This window comes from Triticum aestivum, chromosome 2A (genome assembly GCF_018294505.1).
Source record: "Triticum aestivum cultivar Chinese Spring chromosome 2A, IWGSC CS RefSeq v2.1, whole genome shotgun sequence".
In the NCBI taxonomy this organism is placed as follows: Eukaryota; Viridiplantae; Streptophyta; class Magnoliopsida; order Poales; family Poaceae; genus Triticum; species Triticum aestivum.
In genome coordinates, this window is record NC_057797.1 from 156,671,944 (window position 1) to 156,691,887 (window position 19,944).

The window sequence follows — 19,944 nt, forward strand, 5'->3', positions numbered from 1 at the left end:
AGGGGATGCCATCCGGGGCATACCCAAGCTTAGGCTCTTGGTTGTCCTTGAATATTACCTTGAGGTGCCTTGGGTATCCCCAAGCTTAGGCTCTTGCCACTCCTTATTCCATAGTCCGTCGAATCTTTACCCAAAACTTGGAAACTTCACAACACAAAACTTAACAGAAAACTCGTAAGCTCCATTAGTATAAAAAAATAAATCACCACTTAGGTACTGTTTTTAACTCATTCCAAATTCATATTGGTGTAATATATACTGTATTCTAACTCAAGTATGGTTCATACCCTCCGATACTACTCATAGATTCATCAAAATAAGCAAACAACACATAGAAAACAGAATCTGTCAAAAACAGAACAGTCTGTAGTAATCTGGATCAAACGTATACTTCTGGAACCCCAAAAATTCTAAAATAAATTGCTGGACGTGAGGAATTTATCTATTAACATATTCAAAAAGAATTAACTAAATAGCACTCTCCAATAAGAAATGGCAGCAAATCTTGTGAGCGCTAAAGTTTCTGTTTTTTATAGCATGATCGCAAAGACTTTCCCCAAGTCTTCCCAAAGGTTCTACTTGGCACAAAAACTAATTAAAGAATAAAACCACATCTAAACAGAGGCTAGATGAATTATTTATTACTAATCAGGAACAAAAAGCAAGGATCAATGATAAAATTGGGTTGCCTCCCAACAAGCGCTATCGTTTAACGCCCCTAGCTAGGCATGATGATTTCAATGATGCTCACATAAAGGATAAGAATTGAAATGTGGCACCCCGGCTCAGAGAAAACCGGAACGCCCCGTATTCCAGCCCAGAGATCGAGGTGAAGTCTTCTGGAATACGACACTGCTTAGTATAGAACAAACCAGCTCTCTATTACAACACAAATCTGAATACAAGGGTTCCGATATTACAATGAATAACATCGGCACGACAGCACTACGCCAACCACAGTTGCTCTATACAATCAGCATAACAACTCGAAGCAACGGAACAACTACTGGCAGCGGAACAACGAACAACGATGATGGACTCCAATCCGCAGGGATTCTGGCTGGAACGTTTATCCTAGCTCGCACACACAGGAACCACACCAAACAAGCAAGCAATCCAGGCACGACCTGCAAACTGGCATGACATGCCAGGTCAGTACATTGAATGTACTTGCAAGCTCACAATAACCAGAAGCATTCTAGACAAACAACAACATGGCAATTACAGGTTAAGCAGGACTTATCATGAGATCATCACGATAACATGGCATGAACAATATGAACATAGTATCACTAGAACCATATGATCATGGCATGAACATATAAATCTGATGATACTAGCATGCAACATGTGTTGGAAATATGCCCTAGATGCAATAATAAAAGCATTATTATTATATTTCCTTGTTCATGATAATTGTCTTTTATTCATGCTATAATTGTGTTATCCGGAAATCATAATACATGTGTGAGTAATAGACACCAACATGTCCCTAGTAAGCCTCTAGTTGACTAGCTCGTTAATCAATAGATAGTCATGGTTTCCTGATTATGGGCATTGGATGTCATTGATAACGAGATCAAATCATTAGGAGAATGATGTGATGGACAAGACCCAATCCTAAACATAGCATAAGATCGTATAGTTCGTTTGCTAGAGTTTTCCAATGTCAAGTATGTTTTCCTTAGACCATGAGATCGTGTAACTCCCGGATACCGTAGGAGTGCTTTGGGTATACCAAACGTCACAACGTAACTGGGTGACTATAAAGGTATACTACGGGTATCTCCGAAAGTGTCTGTTGGGTTGACACGGATCATGACTGGGATTTGTCACTCCGTATGACAGAGAGGTATCACTGGGCCCACTCGGTAATGCATCATCATAATGAGCTCAAAGTGACCAAGTGTCTGGTCACGGGATCATGCATTATGGTACGAGTAAAGTGACTTGCCGGTAACGAGATTGAACGAGGTATTGGGATACCGACGATCGGATCTCGGGCAAGTAACATACCGATTGACAAAGGGAATTGTATACGGGGTTGCTTGAATCCTCGACATCGTGGTTCATCCGATGAGATCACCGAGGAGCATGTGGGAGCCAACATGGGTATCTAGATCCAGCTATTGGTTATTGACCGAGAGCGATCTCGGTCATGTCTACATGTCTCCCGAACCCGTAGGGTCTACACACTTAAGGTTCGGTGACGCTAGGGTTGTAGGGATATGTATATGCAGTAACCCGAATGTTGTTCGGAGTCCCGGATGAGATCCCGGACGTCACGAGGAGTTCTGGAATGGTTCGGAGGTAGAAAATTATATATAGGAAGTGCTATTTCGGGCATCGGGACAAGTTTCGGGGTCACCGATATTGTACCGGGACCACCGGAAGGGTCCCGGGGGTCCACCAGGTGGGGCCACCTATCCCAGGGGGCCACATGGGCTGTAGGGGTGTGCGCCTTGGCCTGCATGGGCCAAGGGTACCAGCTCCAAGAGGCCCATGCGCCTAGGGATAAGGAAGGAAAGAGTCCCAAAAGGGGAAGGCACCTCCGAGGTGCCTTGGGGAGGAGGGACTCCTCCCTTGGCCGCCGCCCCTTAGGAGATTGGATCTCCTAGGGCCGGCGCCCCCCCTAGGCTCCCTATATATAGTGGGGGAAGGAGGGCCTCTCAACCCACGCCTTTGGTGCCTCCCTCTCCCTCTGCAACACATCCTCCTCCTCCATAGTGCTTGGCGAAGCCCTGCCGGAGTACTATAGCTCCACCACCACCACGCCGTCGTGCTGCTGTTGGAGCCATCTTCCTCAACCTCTCCTTCCCCCTTGCTGGATCAAGAAGAAGGAGACGTTACGCTGACCATACGTGTGTTGAACGCGGAGGTGCCGTCCGTTCGGCGCTAGGATCTCCGGTGATTTGGATCACGTCGAGTACGACTTCCTCATCCCCGTTCTTTGAACGCTTCCGCACGTGATCTACAAAGGTATGTAGATGCAATCCAATCACTCGTTGCTAGATGTACTCCTAGATGGATCTTGGTGAAACCGTAGGAAATTTTTTGTTTTCTGCAACGTTCCCCAACAGTGGCATCATGAGCTAGGTCTATGCGTAGTTCTCTTGCACGAGTAGAACACAATTTGTTGTGGGCGTTGATGTTGTCAACTTTCTTGCCGCTACTAGTCTTATCTTGCTTCAACGGTATTGTGGGATGAAGCGGCCCGGACCAACCTTACACGTACGCTTACGTGAGACCGGTTCCATCGACTAACATGCACTAGTTGCATAAGGTGGCTGGCGGGTGTCTGTCTCTCCCACTTTAGTTGGAGCGGATTCGATGAAAAGGGTCCTTATGAAGGGTAAATAGAAGTTGACAAATCACGTTGTGGCTTTCACCTAGGTAAGAAAACGTTCTTTCTAGAACCCTACTTCAGCCACGTAAAACATGCAACAACAATTAGAGGATGTCTAACTTGTTTTTGCAGCAAGTGCTTTGTGATATGATATGGCCAAAGTTGTGATGAATGATGAATGATATATATGTGATGTATGAGATGTTCATGCTATTGTAATAGGAATCACGACTTGCATGTCGATGAGTATGACAACCGGCAGGAGCCATAGGAGTTGTCTTTATTTTTTGTATGACCTGCGTGTCATTGAGAAACGCCATGTAAATTACTTTACTTTATTGCTAAACGCATTAGCCATAGTAGTAGAAGTAATAGTTGGCGAGCAACTTCATGGAGACACGATGATGGAGATCATGATGATGGAGATCATGGTGTCATGCCGGTGACAAGATGATCATGGAGCCCCAAGATGGAGATCAAAGGAGCTATGTGATATTGGCCATATTATGTCACTTTGATTATTTGATTGCATGTGATGTTTATCATGTTTTTGCATCTTGTTTACTTAGAACGACGGTAGTAAATAAGATGATCCCTCATAATAATTTCAAGAAAGTGTTCCCCCTAACTGTGCACCGTTGCGACAATTCGTTGTTTCGAAGCACCACGTGATGATCGGGTGTGATAGATCCTAACGTTCACATACAACGGGTGTAAGACAGATTTACACATGCAAACACTTAGGTTGACTTGACGAGCCTAGCATGTACAGACATGGCCTCGGAACACAGAAGACCGAAAGGTCGAGCATGAGTCGTATAGAAGATACGATCAACATGAAGATGTTCACCGATGTTGACTAGTCCGTCTCATGTGATGATCGGACACGGCCTAGTTAACTCGGATCATGTTATACTTAGATTACAGGAGGGATGTCTATCTAAGTGGGAGTTCATTGAATAATTTGATTAGATGAACTTAATTATCATGAACTTAGTCTAAAATTTTACAATATGTCTTGTAGATCAAATGGCCAACGTAGTCCTCAACTTCAACGCGTTCCTAGAGAAAACCAAGCTGAAAGACGATGGCAGCAACTACACGGACTGGGTCCGGAACCTGAGGATCATCCTCATAGCTGCCAAGAAAGATTATGTCCTGCAATCACCGCTGGGTGACGCACCTGTTCTCCCTGTAGAACAAGACGTTATGAACGCTTGGCAGGAACGTACCGATGACTACTCCCTCGTTCAGTGCAGCATGCTTTACAGCTTAGAGCCGGGGCTCCAAAAGCGTTTTGAGAGACACGAAGCATATGAGATGTTCGAAGAGCTGAAAATGGTTTTCCAAGCTCATGCCCGGGTCGAGAGATATCAAGTCTCCAACAAGTTCTTCAGCTGTAAGATGGAGGAAAACAGTTCTGTCAGCGAGCACATACTCACTATGTCTGGGTTGCATAACCGCTTGACTCAGCTGGGAGTTAATCTCCTGGATGACGCGGTCATTGACAGAATCCTTCAGTCGCTTCCACCGAGCTACAAGAGCTTTGTGATGAACTTCAATATGCAGGGGATGGAAAAGACCATTCCTGAAGTATTTGCAATGCTGAAATCAGCAGAGGTAGAAGTCAAAAAGGAACATCAAGTGTTGATGGTGAATAAAACCACTAAGTTCAAGAAAGGCAAGGGTAAGAAAACCTTCAAGAAGGACGACAAGGGAGTTGCCGCGCCCGGCAAGCAAGCTGCCGGGAAGAAGCCAAAGAATGGACCCAAGCCCGAGACTGAGTGCTTTTATTGCAAGGAAAGTGGTCACTGGAAGCGGAACTGCCCCAAATACTTAGCGGACAAGAAGGCCGGCAAAACGAAAGCTATATGTGATATACATGTAATTGATGTGTACCTTACCAGTACTCGTAGTAGCTCCTGGGTATTTAATACCGGTGCAGCTGCTCACATTTGTAACTCAAAGCAGGAGCTGCGGAATAAGCGGAGACTGGCGAAGGACGAGGTGACGATGTGCGTCGGGAATGGTTCCAAGGTCGATGTGATCGCCGTCGGCACGCTACCTCTACATTTACCTACGGGATTAGTTTTGAACCTCAATAATTGTTATTTGGTGCCAAGTTTGAGCATGAACATTGTATCATGATCTCGTTTAATTCGAGATGGCTACTCATTTAAATCCGAGAATAATGGTTGTTCTATTTATATGAGAGATATGTTTTATGGTCATGCTCCGATGGCGAATGGTTTATTCTTAATGAATCTCGAGCGTAATGCTACACATATTCATAGTGTGAATACCAAAAGATGTAAGATTGATAATGATAGTCCCACATACTTGTGGCACTGCCGCCTTGGTCACATAGGTGTCAAACGCATGAAGAAGCTCCATGCTGATGGACTTTTAGAGTCTCTTGATTACGAATCATTTGACATGTGCGAACCATGCCTCATGGGTAAAATGACCAAGACTCCGTTCTCAGGAATAATGGAGCGAGCAACCAACTTATTGGAAATCATACATACTGATGTGTGCGGTCCAATGAGTGTTGAGGCTCGCGGTGGCTATCGTTATGTTCTCACCCTCACTGATGACTTGAGTAGATATGGGTATGTCTACTTAATGAAACACAAGTCTGAGACCTTTGAAAAATTCAAGGAATTTCAGAGTGAGGTTGAGAATCAACGTGACAGGAAAATCAAGTTCCTGCAATCAGATCGTGGAGGAGAATACTTGAGTCACGAGTTTGGCACACACTTCAGAAAATGTGGAATAGTTTCACAGCTCACGCCGCCTGGAACACCTTAGCGTAATGGTGTGTCCGAACGTCGTAATCGCACTCTATTAGATATGGTGCGATCTATGATGTCTCTTGCCGATTTACCGCTATCTTTTGGGGGGTATGCTTTAGAGACTGCCGCATTCACTTTAAATAGGGCTCCGTTGAAATCCGTTGAGACGACACCGTATGAATTATGGTTTGGGAAGAAACCTAAGCTGTCGTTTCTAAAAGTTTGGGGATGCGATGCTTATGTCAAGAAACTTCAACCTGAAAAGCTCGAACCCAAATCGGAAAAATGCGTCTTCATAGGATACCCTAAAGAAACTATTGGGTATACCTTCTACCTCAGATCCGAAGGCAAGATCTTTGTTGCCAAGGATGGGTCCTTTCTAGAGAAAGAGTTTCTCTTGAAAGAAGTAAGTGGGAGGAAAGTAGAACTTGATGAAGTATTACCTCTTGAACCGGAAAATGGCACAACTCAAGCAAATGTTCCTGAGGTGCCTGCACCGACTAGAGAGGAAGTTAATGATGATGATCATGAAACTTCAGATCAAGTTGCTACTGAACTTCGTAGGTCCACAAGGACACGTTCCGCACCAGAGTGGTACGGCAACCCTGTCTTGGAAATCACGTTGTTAGACAACGGTGAACCTTCGAACTATGAAGAAGTGATGGCGGGCCCGGATTCTGACAAATGGCTAGAAGCCATGAAATCCGAGATAGGATCCATGTATGAAAACAAAGTATGGACTTTGACTGACTTGCCCGTTGAGCGGCGAGCCATAGAAAATAAATGGATCTTTAAGAAGAAGACAGACGCGGATGGTAATGTGACCATCTATAAAGCTCGGCTTGTCGCTAAGGGTTATCGACAAGTTCAAGGGGTTGACTACAATGAGACTTTCTCACCGATAGCGAAGCTAAAGTCCGCCCAAATCATGTTAGCAATTGCCGCATTCTATGATTATGAGATATGGCAAATGGACGTCAAAACGGCATTCCTTAATGGTTTCCTTAAGGAAGAGTTGTATATGATGCAGCCGGAAGGTTTTGTCGATCCTAAGAATGCTAACAAGGTGTGCAAGCTCCAATGCTCGATTTATGGGCTGGTGTAAGCATCTCGGAGTTGGAACATTCGCTTTGATGAGATGATCAAAGTGTTTGGGCTTACGCAGACTTATGGAGAAGCCCGCGTTTACAAGAAAGTGAGTGGGAGCTCTGTAGCATTTCTCATATTATATGTAGATGACATACTTTTGATGGGAAATGATATAGAACTCTTGGACAACATTAAGGCCTACTTGAATAAGAGTTTTTCAATGAAGGACCTTGGAGAAGCTGCATATATATTAGGCATCAAGATCTATAGAGATAGATCAAGACGCCTCATAGGTCTTTCACAAAGCACATACCTTGATAAGATATTGAAGAAGTTCAATATGGATCAGTCTAAGAAGGGGTTCTTGCCTGTGTTGCAAGGTGTGAAATTGAGCTCAGCTCAATGTCCGACCACGATAGAAGATATAGAAGAGATGAGTGTCATCCCCTATGCCTCAGCCATAGGTTCTATTATGTATGCCATGCTGTGTACCAGACCTGATGTAAACCTTGCCGTAAGTTTGGTAGGAAGGTACCAAAGTAATCCCGGCAAGGAACACTGGACAGCGGTCAAGAATATCCTGAAGTACCTGAAAAGGACTAAGGAAATGTTTCTCGTTTATGGAGGTGACGAAGAGCTTGTCGTAAAAGGTTACGTCGACGCTAGCTTCGACACAGATCTGGATGACTCCAAGTCACAAACCGGATACATGTATATTTTGAATGGTGGGGCAGTAAGCTGGTGCAGTTGCAAGCAGAGCGTCGTGGAGGGATCTACATGTGAAGCGGAGTACATGGCAGCCTCGGAGGCAGCACATGAAGCAATTTGGGTGAAGGAGTTCATCACCGACCTAGGAGTCATACCCAATGCGTCGGGGCCAATCAAACTCTTCTGTGACAACACTGGAGCTATTGCACTTGCCAAGGAGCCCAGGTTTCACAAGAAGACAAGGCACATCAAGCGTCGCTTCAACTCCATTCGTGAAAATGTTCAAGATGGAGACATAGATATTTGTAAAGTACATACGGACCTGAATGTAGCAGATCCATTGACTAAACCTCTCCCTAGGGCAAAACATGATCAACACCAGAATTCCATGGGTGTTCGATTCATCACAATGTAACTAGATTATTGACTCTAGTGCAAGTGGGAGACTGTTGGAAATATGCCCTAGAGGCAATAATAAAAGCATTATTATTATATTTCCTTGTTCATGATAATTGTCTTTTATTCATGATATAATTGTGTTATCCGGAAATCGTAATACATGTGTGAGTAATAGACACCAACATGTCCCTAGTAAGCCTCTAGTTGACTAGCTCGTTGATCAATAGATAGTCATGGTTTCCTGACTATGGGCATTGGATGTCATTGATAACGAGATCACATCATTAGGAGAATGATGTGATGGACAAGACCCAATCCTAAACATAGCATAAGATCGTATAGTTCGTTTGCTAGAGTTTTCCAATGTCAAGTATCTTTTCCTTAAACCATGAGATCGTGTAACTCCCGGATACCGTAGGAGTGCTTTGGGTATACCAAACGTCACAACATAACTGGGTGACTATAAAGGTATACTACGGGTATCTCCGAAAGTGTCTGTTGGGTTGACACGGATCAAGACTGGGATTTGTCACTCCGTATGACGGAGAGGTAGCACTGGGCCCACTCGGTAATGCATCATCATAATGAGCTCAAAGTGACCAAGTTTCTGGTCACGGGATCATGCATTACGGTACGAGTAAAGTGACTTGCCGGTAACGAGATTGAACGAGGTATTGGGATACCGATGATCGGATCTCGGGCAAGTAACATACCGATTGACAAAGGGAATTGTATACGGGGTTGCTTGAATCCTCGACATCGTGGTTCATCTGATGAGATCATCGAGGAGCATGTGGGAGCCAACATGGTATCCAGATCCCGCTGTTGGTTATTGACCGGAGAGCGATCTCGGTCATGTCTACATGTCTCCCGAATCCGTAGGGTCTACACACTTAAGGTTCGGTGGCGCTAGGGTTGTTGGGATATGTATATGCAGTAACCTGAATGTTGTTCGGAGTCCTGGATGAGATCCCGGACGTCACGAGGAGTTCCGGGATGGTCCGGGGGTAAAGAATTATATATAGGAAGTGCTATTTCGGGCATCGGGACAAGTTTTGGGGTCACCGGTATTGTACTGGGACCACCGGAAGGGTCCCGGGGGTCCACCGGGTGGGGCCACCTATCCGGGGGGGGGCACATGGGCTATAGGGGTGTGCGCCTTGGCCTGCATGGGCCAAGGGCACCAGCCCCAAGAGGCCCATGCGCCTAGGGATAAGGAAGGAAAGAGTCCCAAAAGGGGAAGGCACCTCCGAGGTGCCTTGGGGAGGAGGGACTCCTCCCTTGGCCGCCGCCCCCCTAGGAGATTGGATCTCCTAGGGCCGGCGCCCCCCTAGGCTCCGTATATATAGTGGGGGAAGGAGGGCCTCTCAACCCACGCCTTTGGTGCCTCCCTCTCCCTCTCCAACACATCCTCCTCCTCCATAGTGCTTGGCGAAGCCCTGCCGGAGTACTATAGCTCCATCACCACCACGCCGTCGTGCTGCTGTTGGAGCCATCTTCCTCAACCTCTCCTTCCCCCTTGCTGGATCAATAAGAAGGAGACGTTACGCTGACCGTACGTGTGTTGAACGCGGAGGTGCCGTCCGTTCGGCGCTAGGATCTCCGGTGATTTGGATCACGTCGAGTACGACTTCCTCATCCCCGTTCTTTGAACGCTTCCGCGCGTGATCTACAAAGGTATGTAGATGCAATCTAATCACTCGTTGATAGATAAACTCCTAGATGGATCTTGGTGAAACCGTAGGAATTTTTTGTTTTCTGCAACGTTCCCCAACAACATGATGACACTACATGCACCATTTATTCTACTCGGGTTACCTCGTAACCATCACATGCATCACTTACCAACTTCGGACATTACACGATCATCTCAGGATCAAATCAAGCTAGGTATAAACAATACCGTAGTAATCATCTAATGACCACAAGGAGCTTGATCTTTACCCACGATTCTCGCACAACATCACGAATATCCAACAACTCAGTATCCTCGATACCACGGTGATCATTTCGGCGATCACAACGATGACCAACACTTGGTCTCAGACAGTCATCCTTCCGGCGATCACAACCAACTTATCGAACCGTGGTTGTTATTAAGCACATTATTATTACTATTGACTCATAGTGTGACCGACATGAACTGGGCCCTTATCCGCGGGCGCGGCTATCGATAGATTTAATATACACTATGCAGAGGTTAGTACACTGTACCCACACTATGGAACCCATGGCCTCGCACTCCCATTCGGGCGGACCAAAGGCGTTCCGACAAAACCGATCTACTATCATGAAACTATCCTGGCCACTCCGACCCACTCCCAACTGGGCTAGTCCTGGGTGGCCCCGTGTCTACCAAAGACACAACGACCACCGTCGTGGCCAAAATGTCCCTCACGGGGACCGGATCCATAATAACTACAATGAGCACACAAGGTTATGTGTGCTTACAGGGCCAGGGTACCACACGCCCATAACCTTCCCTAGTTGGAGGCACCGGCGAGAGGCACGACAATAGACCCAGTTAGGACCTTCCCATAAAGGTAAGCGTGGTTGCACTGATCAGTTCGATATGGTGGCACCATGACTCAGCCAACAGGTGTTCAAGTTCAATTTAATCCGGTAAAACTTAAATGCAAATATGCTGAGCCATGATAAAATAACATGATACAATTACAATGCATGAGCATGATATCAACATAGTCATGAGGGTACAACATAACTACCCACCATATCAACAATGAATCATATCCAACTAAGCATGTCATACTGACTAGCATGAACATCATAAGTACATACTTCTCCGAAACATAGCATGACCACTAGCATCAACAATAAATATCATGCAAGACATATCAACAATGCCATCATGCAAGCATTTAACCAACTGGATGTAATGGAACAAGCATAACAACTGTACTCGAGAAAGACGACAGTCATGCACCGAAGACCATTACCAACATCAACATGTACTACTAGCAAGCATAAGCATATGAAAGGAATACTAACAACTAGCAGGGCATGACAACCAGGTGCATAACAACATAGCAAGAAAGTAAGCCCTAGCCAAGAATCATTACCGAACAACGATAACCATATTTTAAACAAGCAAACATTTAATAAATATTCAAGTTGGAAACCATGGCTACTGCATGACTATCATGCAAGTGGGTATTGTGGCTTGCCTGGGTTGACGGAGACTCCAGGAAGAAGTGCGGTGAAGCCGCGGAATGAAACGTCGGACGGTTCTTTTGCGGAGGGGGCTGATTAGAGTCAAGGGAAAAATGGTCATTTTCACTGTGAAACCACCTAGTGAAAATGTTACCAAAAGATAGAGCTCAACGATACAAAGAACTGAGCGCTGGTTTCACCTCAATCGGAGTTACGGTTGCGGAGTTATGAGGTGTAGAAGATCAGGGACCAATCTGTGAATAAACCTGAGCAAACAGGCCCCTGGAGGAAAAACTGAAAGCGCATAAGGTGAAATACGTTTTCAGAAAAGGGGAGATATATTCTGGGCCATAGCAGAAACAGAGTACTCTTTCGGAGAAGTGAAAGCGTATTTCCGCCTGAAGGTTCACGGAATACACTTTCCTTTAGCGAAAACGCTTTTCAAGAAAACGTCTCCACTTAAAAACAACTGGGCCCGGGCTTGTGCCAATTACCGGTGGGGTCCACGGGCAGGGGGAGGGGCTAGGCACGCGTCTTTTTCCTCCTCTCATTTTGTTCCTCGACATAAGAGAGGAGGCGAGGCAGAGCGAGGCCGGCGGTGGCCCGGCCGGCTCCGGCCACCGTTGGCCGAGGCGAGGGCACCGGCGGACGCGGAAGGTCACGCCGCACCCATCCAGAGTGCTAGCGGATGCCGGGGAGGGGAGGAGGACGCGGGGGCGGAGGTGGAAAGAGGCGGGCTACGGCGGCCGTTTTCTCGATGGATGAGCACTCCGGCGACAGGGAGGTGAGGTGGAGGGTGCGGGGAGGCTCTCCAGAGAGTGAAGGAAGTGGTGAGGCTGTTGGGAGGGCGCGAGGGAGCTCGGGGAGGCCGGACGAGGAGACGGCCGAGAGGCGGAGACGACGGCTGTGCGTGGGGCACGCGGCCAGGAGGCTCTCCAGCGAGGGGAAAGTGGGCGGGGCGACTCGCTGTGGTGTGGGGAAGGCAGTGGACAACACCAGAGGAGAGGAAGAGGCTCGAGCTAGCCGGAACCAGGGAGGAACCGCCGCGGCCGAGGCGAATTCCAGCGAAAAGAGGAGAGGGCCGAGGACCCCAGTAGGCTAGGGTGGCAAGTGAGGCGTGGATGAGCTGCGGGAGGGATCGGGGCACGCTTATATAGTCGAGGGGAGGGCTCTAGAGCACGCTAGCGAGCTTGAGCGGTGCTCTAATGGAGGTCAGAGGCGGGGCATGGCACATGCACTATTCTAGCAGCGCATTTATGGAGAACCACGACGAAGAACCGATGCAGGGCGACACAGTCGAGCACGAGCGAGCTCCAGGACATGAATGGAGGTCGAGACGAGGAGGGAGGCCACGAGAACAATGGCCGGAATAAGCCAGAGCACGCGTCTAGCCATGATGCAAGAGTGATCACCACGCGCACTAGCGCAAACGGCGCTCTTTGGCGTGGCCGACCATGTCCAGTAGATGGACCTTGGTGCCCTTAGTCCAACTGAAGAAATAAATCGGTCCAGGGGCAAGGAAGAGATTTGCACTTAGCTCCAAAGTAAATCAGTAAGAAGGTGCCTGTAAGTTGCTGTGGTTAAACCAACTTGGTAACATGGTAAAGAGTTTGTCTGATGATGATCACATACTAAGGTGATGCTGATAACCAAAAACCAGACTAATAGGAGTAGTTTAGATGAGGGTTGCTGTAGAAAGTGCAAAACTAGCCAGAATTAGGGATTTGGATGATACACTCACATACTTGATTTCTGTGAGCTGAAATTTGTCATAGTGGGGTTAAATGATGATATGAAGTTGCTGTAAAAGTGTAATGCCATTTGTAAATTCCAAAGTGGCACTTGCTTCACAAAGCTTCATTCTGGACAGAAATTTGGAAAAATTACACAGGGCAATTGGATTAACCAATGGAGGTAAAACTTAGTGGAAGGAGTTGATATAGGTAGAAGCATTTCCTGGTAAAGTTCCACCTCAATTGAAGCAATATGAAATATAGTTGCTTCACAGACTGAAAAGCTGACCAGAAACTAAGATTTGGGGATGGGCTCACATAGATGAGTTACATGAGCTCATATTTGGTGGAGAGTCATGATTTGATCATATGTAGAACCTTGCAAAATTGAAACTCTTTTAGATATGCCTAGCTTGTATGTCATTCACAATCACTTCCCTTAGACAGGAACTTTGAAAAATTGCTCAGGAATATTTAATTGGCAAATTGAGTTGAATTTTGGCATGAGCCAATGATATGGACATGAAAAGATGTCCAAGAAGTTTGGGTTCAAATGGGAAAATATAAATAGCACTTGCTTCACAATCTGCCATTTAGGACAGAATAGGAAATGAATTTATTGAGCATGATGGGAAACATGGCCAATGATATATTTTGCCATATTTGAGGGTGGTATTACCCAAAAAATTTATGAGAATTATTTGGGAATTTTAGGAGTGACAGAAATATAGGTTGCTTCACAACCTAGGGTTTTAAGGGTTATTCCTTTATCAGAAAAGGAATATTCCCAACAAAAGAATTTTGGGTTAGGTCAAGGATGGAAATGACATGATCTTGGGATGATGAAGAGGGTGACAAGCCACTATAAAACCTAGGAAGACATGATCTTCCCAAGTTTCAGAACCACATAGCCACGGAAAAGCAAAACAAAACAAGAAATCCAAGAAAATCAAAGGAAAAAGAAAAGGGAGAAATCCAGGCTGTTACAAACCTTCCCCCCCTTAAAGAAATCTCGTCCTCAAGATTTGGTTGCTCAGGGTTAAATAATCTTTTTGACTTGAAGAAACCGTTTCCAACTCGGGTTTATTTTATTTATTCTCATATAATACTTCCACTGAATTGGATCTAACTGACTGACTTGATCTGGGGTGGTTTTCTTCGCCGTATCTGACATTCTGACAGGACGTACCTCATATGTTCCTGTTTATACCGACTCAAATTTTCTTTTCATATCTGTTGGCTGAGCTAGCATCCGAAATATTATTTTTATGGACATACTTGTCCTTGTTGATATTGATCCTTGCTGGAAATGTTATTCTAGTATTGAGTACCGAGAATATTCCACGGAGTTGGGGAACATATCTTCCCGTGGAACAAAGAATCTCTTCTATCCAGGCATCAGATTCCTCGAATATAGGCATGCCTTCTGGTTCCAAAACAGTGATGTGAATCATATATGTTTTTGCTAACGGACGCTGTCATCTTGCAGGAGTTTCTGACTTATCTTGACGGGCTTCATAGTCTTGAGTATCCAAGTTGTACCAAAGGTTTGACTGTCGCTTGTCGTGACTTATAGAAATATGCACCATCTCCTAATGGTAAGATTTGCAGACTTGACTGGCGGTGATCTTGGCAAAGAATCCCAAACACACAGGCTATTCTTTTAATTGCTTCCCCTATGCAAGAGATAACAATCCTCAAAGTATATGTTTTCACACTAATTCTTCATTTTTGCCAGTATCTCCCTGGGAATAACAGTCTGTGCGATGCTCCATCGCGGGTGTTGAGGTCAATATATTGAGATGTCCATGAGTCTGACTGGACAGACTCGGGTATTCAATGCTAACAGTTCTGAGCATACTGTGGACTGAGCTGGTTGCCTCGCTATGTGATCCTTACCACAATGGAGTATACCTCTTAGGTGGATCTTTGCTTGGGTTTGCCGTGGAATAAGACGGTCTTGGCTATCCACATTTCTCACATAATAATCGGCATACCTATATTGTTGGTCTTGCTCTTTCATTATTACTTTCTTTATCTAGATCCTCAACTGAAAGAGCGGGGCCTTATATATATTCTTGATTATTTTCGCGGCCCTGAATACTGTTACGTACAATATCTGGCAATCATACCTTGGTCTGGTTCATGTTTTGAGCCTCGGTATATTTATCCGGCTCACGTGTGGTTATACAGCCCTCAATACTGTTGTGGATAATGCCAGACAGTGACAGGGTTAATAACATCATATTGTTGGATGTGCGGGACTGATCTTGATACTCACTGCCAAGATTATTGTCTCAATGTTGTCTTTCCTTCAAGACTTGTTGATTATGGCATCACCCACTGGTTTTTGTTTCTTGAATAACCGGTGAGGTTATCGAATGTGTACCGGGAATTCTTCCTTGTGTAAGAGACTTGCATGGGCTTGGCAGCATACTGAATGAACTAATATCTGATCCTCGAGGCATACCTCTGACCGATTTTTGTTTCAGACCAACTGTTGCAGATCTGCCACTTGGAAAACACTGCCATATGCGGACAATTCATAATTTAATGTCTTGTACCAGCGTCGTATAGAAGAAGATTGGGCAACTTGCATTTGGAAACCACTGGGAAATCATGCTGAGGAAGACTGGGTGTCTTGCGCTCGAAGCCTTCGATGGATATCTTATTGAGGAAAAACGGGGTATCGTACCTCATAAGCTTCCCCCCTTAAAGACTTTTCTAGGGAAGACTCGGTACCTTAGGACAGAAGCTTTTGCAGTATTTCATGAGGAAGACTGAATATCTTGCATGGGAATCCATTCATTCCCTACCGATGCAGACTGGGAACCTTATCTTTGTACACTTCGTCAATAAATTTTGGAAATGGACAGAACTGATTTTCTTGGTGAATGGAATGACATATATATATATATATATATATATATATATATATATATTTGTCAGTCTGACAGCTGGTTATTTATATGACAAGAATTGTCTGACTGTCCTTACTGAATTCACTGTGCAATTGGACCGACTTCTGGGTGTCGCAATGTTTTAATTTTGACTTATGGCACATTCAACCATTGTGCATAGCCCATACCTTTGACTTGAAATGCACGGTTGATCCAATTTTGTACTCTTTCCGATTTAATCTTTGCAGCGATAAAGTGTATCTCCGACATGTATTTGTTGCTGAAAGTATGACCAAAATACAATTTGTATCCGGACGGATGTCTGCAATACAATGCTGTTGGCTGAAAACCTCATTGCTTTTAACTGAATTCCTTGGTGTATATCTGTACTGCTTACGGCTTCTTCTGATCCGGTGTCGATTGAGGAGTAATTTCCATAATGGGGTAACACCGATGATTCAAAACAAAGAAGCACGAGAAAACGATTTATTGCAACAAAGCACACAACAAAGAAGCTACGAAGTTGCTCCACACAGGCACACACAAGCATGATACTACAGCGGATGCACAAGCGCTACACGAAGGACTACATCCTACGCTTGAGCAAACGCTCACGAACCGATGAGGAAACTAAGGGAGTAGCGAGTGGAACCGCTGACTCTGAAACTCCGGATGGACGAGGCAGAGGAGTTGGAGAAGCTGGTGGAGACTTAGGTAAAGCGACACTAAGCAATCTCCTGGCCCAAATGGCGTCTCAGAGTAACTCCGAAATAAGAGGACACCCGGCCGTCATGCAATGGGACATGGCGAGGATAGCCGGGTCATCTTAAGGGTTGACGGAGGGAAATTGTATTCGCCTAGGATTTTCGACGATGGTGGGATAATATTGATAAGCATGATTCTCTTGCACCATGCTCTCTTGATGACGAAGACCGGTGACTCCTGCCATTGCGGCAAGCTGAACGACACCCTCAGGAGTAGTGCTGTAACCACCATGGAAACTGTAGGTGCACTAACCGACAGGAATCAGGGCTGACAGACGAACATGAGCAACATATTCCCGAATTCTTCCCCCAGCAGAAAACTGGAATACTTGATAATGACGTGGATCTCCGAGGGGATAAATACTACGCCACATGCCGCCAAGGAGGGCGGCAAAGCTGAGAGGTGCAGGAGTGGGACTGAACTCAATGGGAACAGCACCGGGAGCTAAGGGAAGGGCACTGAACTTATGGAAGTTGACTGCCATCTACGCATGAAACATGAGTTAATGGTAACCGAAATAAGACAATATGCAGCAACCAAATACAACAACCAAATGCAGCAAGCAAGGGCTACAACCAGACCCTATGCTACTGTTTTCTATCATTCCAGCAGACTAGGACGCTCTATAGCCAGACCCGCTCTGATACAAAGCCTGTGGCACCCCGACTCAGAGAAAACCGAAACGCCCTGTATTCCAGCCCAGAGATGGAGGTGAAGTCTTCTAGAATACGGCACTGCTTAGTATAGAAAAAACCAGCTCTCTATTACAACAAAAATGTGAATACAAGGGTTTCGATATTACAATGAATAACATCAGCACGATGACACTACGCCAACCATGGTTTCTCTATACAAGCAGCATAACAACTCGAAGCAGCGGAACAACTACTGGCAGCGGAACAACGAACGGCGATGATGGACTCCAGTCCACAGGGACTCTGGCTAGAACGTTTATCCTAGCTCATGCACACATGAACCACACCAAACAAGCAAGCAATCCAGGCACGACCTGCAAACTGGCATGACACGCCAGGTCAGTACATTGAATGTACTTGCAAGCTCACAATAACCAGAAGCATTCTAGACAAACAACAACATGGCAATTACAGGTTAAGCAGGAATTATCATGAGATCATCAGGATAACATGGCATGAACAATATGAACATAGTATCGCTAGAACAATATGATCATGGCATGAACATATAAATCTGATGATATTAGCATGCAACACGATGACACTACATGCACCATTTATTCTACTCGGGTTACCTCGTAACCATCACATGCATCACTTACCAACTTCGGACATTACACGATCATGTCAGGATCAAATCAAGCTTGGTATAAACAATACCATAGTAATCATCAAATGACCACAAGGAGCTTGATCTTTACCCACGATTCTCGCACAACATCACGAATATCGAACAAATTGGTATCCTCGATACCATGGTGATCATTCCGGCGATCACAGCCATGACCAACACTTGGTCTCAAACAGTGATCCTTCCGGCGATCACAACCAACTTACCGAACCGTGGTTGTTATTAAGCACATTATTATTACTATTGACTCATAGTGTGACCGACATGAACTGGGCCCTTATCCGCGGGTGTGACTATCGATAGATTTAATATACACTCTGCAGAGGTTAGTACACTGTGCCCACACTACGGAACCCATGGCCTCGCACTCCCATTCGGGTGGACCAACGATGTTCCGACAAAGCCAATCTACTGCCATGATACTCTCCCGGCCACTCCGACCCACTCCCAACTGGGCTAGTCCTGGGTGGCCCCGTGTCTACCAAAGACACAACGACCACCGTCGTGGCGAAAACGTCCCTCACGGGGACCGTCCCTCACGGGGACGGGATCCATAATAACAAAAACGGGCACACAATGTTATGTCTGCTTACTGGGCCAGGGTACCGAACGCCCATAACCTTCCCTAGTTGGAGGCACCGGCGAGAGGCACGACAATAGACCCAGTTAGGACCTTCCCATAAAGGTAAGCGTGGTTGCATTGGTCAGTTCGATATGGTGGCACCATGACTCAGCCAACAGGTGTTCAAGTCCAATTTAATCCGGTAAAACTTAAATGCAAATTGCTGAGCCATGATAAAATAACATGATACAATTACAATGTATGAGCATGATATCAACATAGTCATGAGGGTACAACATAACTACCCACCACATCAATAATGAATCATATCCAACTAAGCATGGCATACTGACTAGCATGAACATCATAAGTACATACTTCTCCGAAACATAGCATGACCACTAGCATCAACAATAAATATCATGCAAGACATATCAACAATGCCATCATGCAAGCATTTAACCAACTGGATGCAATGGAACAGACATAACAACGGTACTCGGGACAGACAGCAGTCATGCACCGAAGACCATTACCAACATCAACATGTACTACTAGCAAGCATAAGCATATGAAAGGAATACTAACAACTAGCAGGGCATGACAACCAGGTGCATAACAACATAGCAAGAAAGTAAGCCCTAGCCAAGAATCATTACCGAACAACGATAACCATATTTTAAACAAGCAAACATTTAATAAATATTCAAGTTGAAAACCATGGCTACTGCATGACTATCATGCAATTGGGTATTGTGGCTTGCCTGGGTTGACGGAGACTCCAGGAAGAAGTGCGGTGAAGCCGCGGAACGAAACGTCGGACGGTTCTTTCGCGGAGGGGGCTGATTAGAGTCAAGGGAAAAATGTTCATTTTCACTGTGAAACCACCTAGTGAAAATGTTACCAAAAGATAGAGCTCGACGATACGAAGAACTGAGCGCTGGTTTCACCTCAATCGGAGTTATGGTTGTAGAGTTATGAGGTGTAGAAGATCAGGGACCAATCTGTGAATAAACCTCAGAAAACAGCCCCCTGGAGGAAAACCTGGAAGCGCATAAGGTGAAATACGTTTTCAGAAAAGGGGAGACGTATTCTGGGCCGTAGCAGAAACTTAGTACGCGTTCGGAGAAGTGAAAGCGTTTTTCCGCCT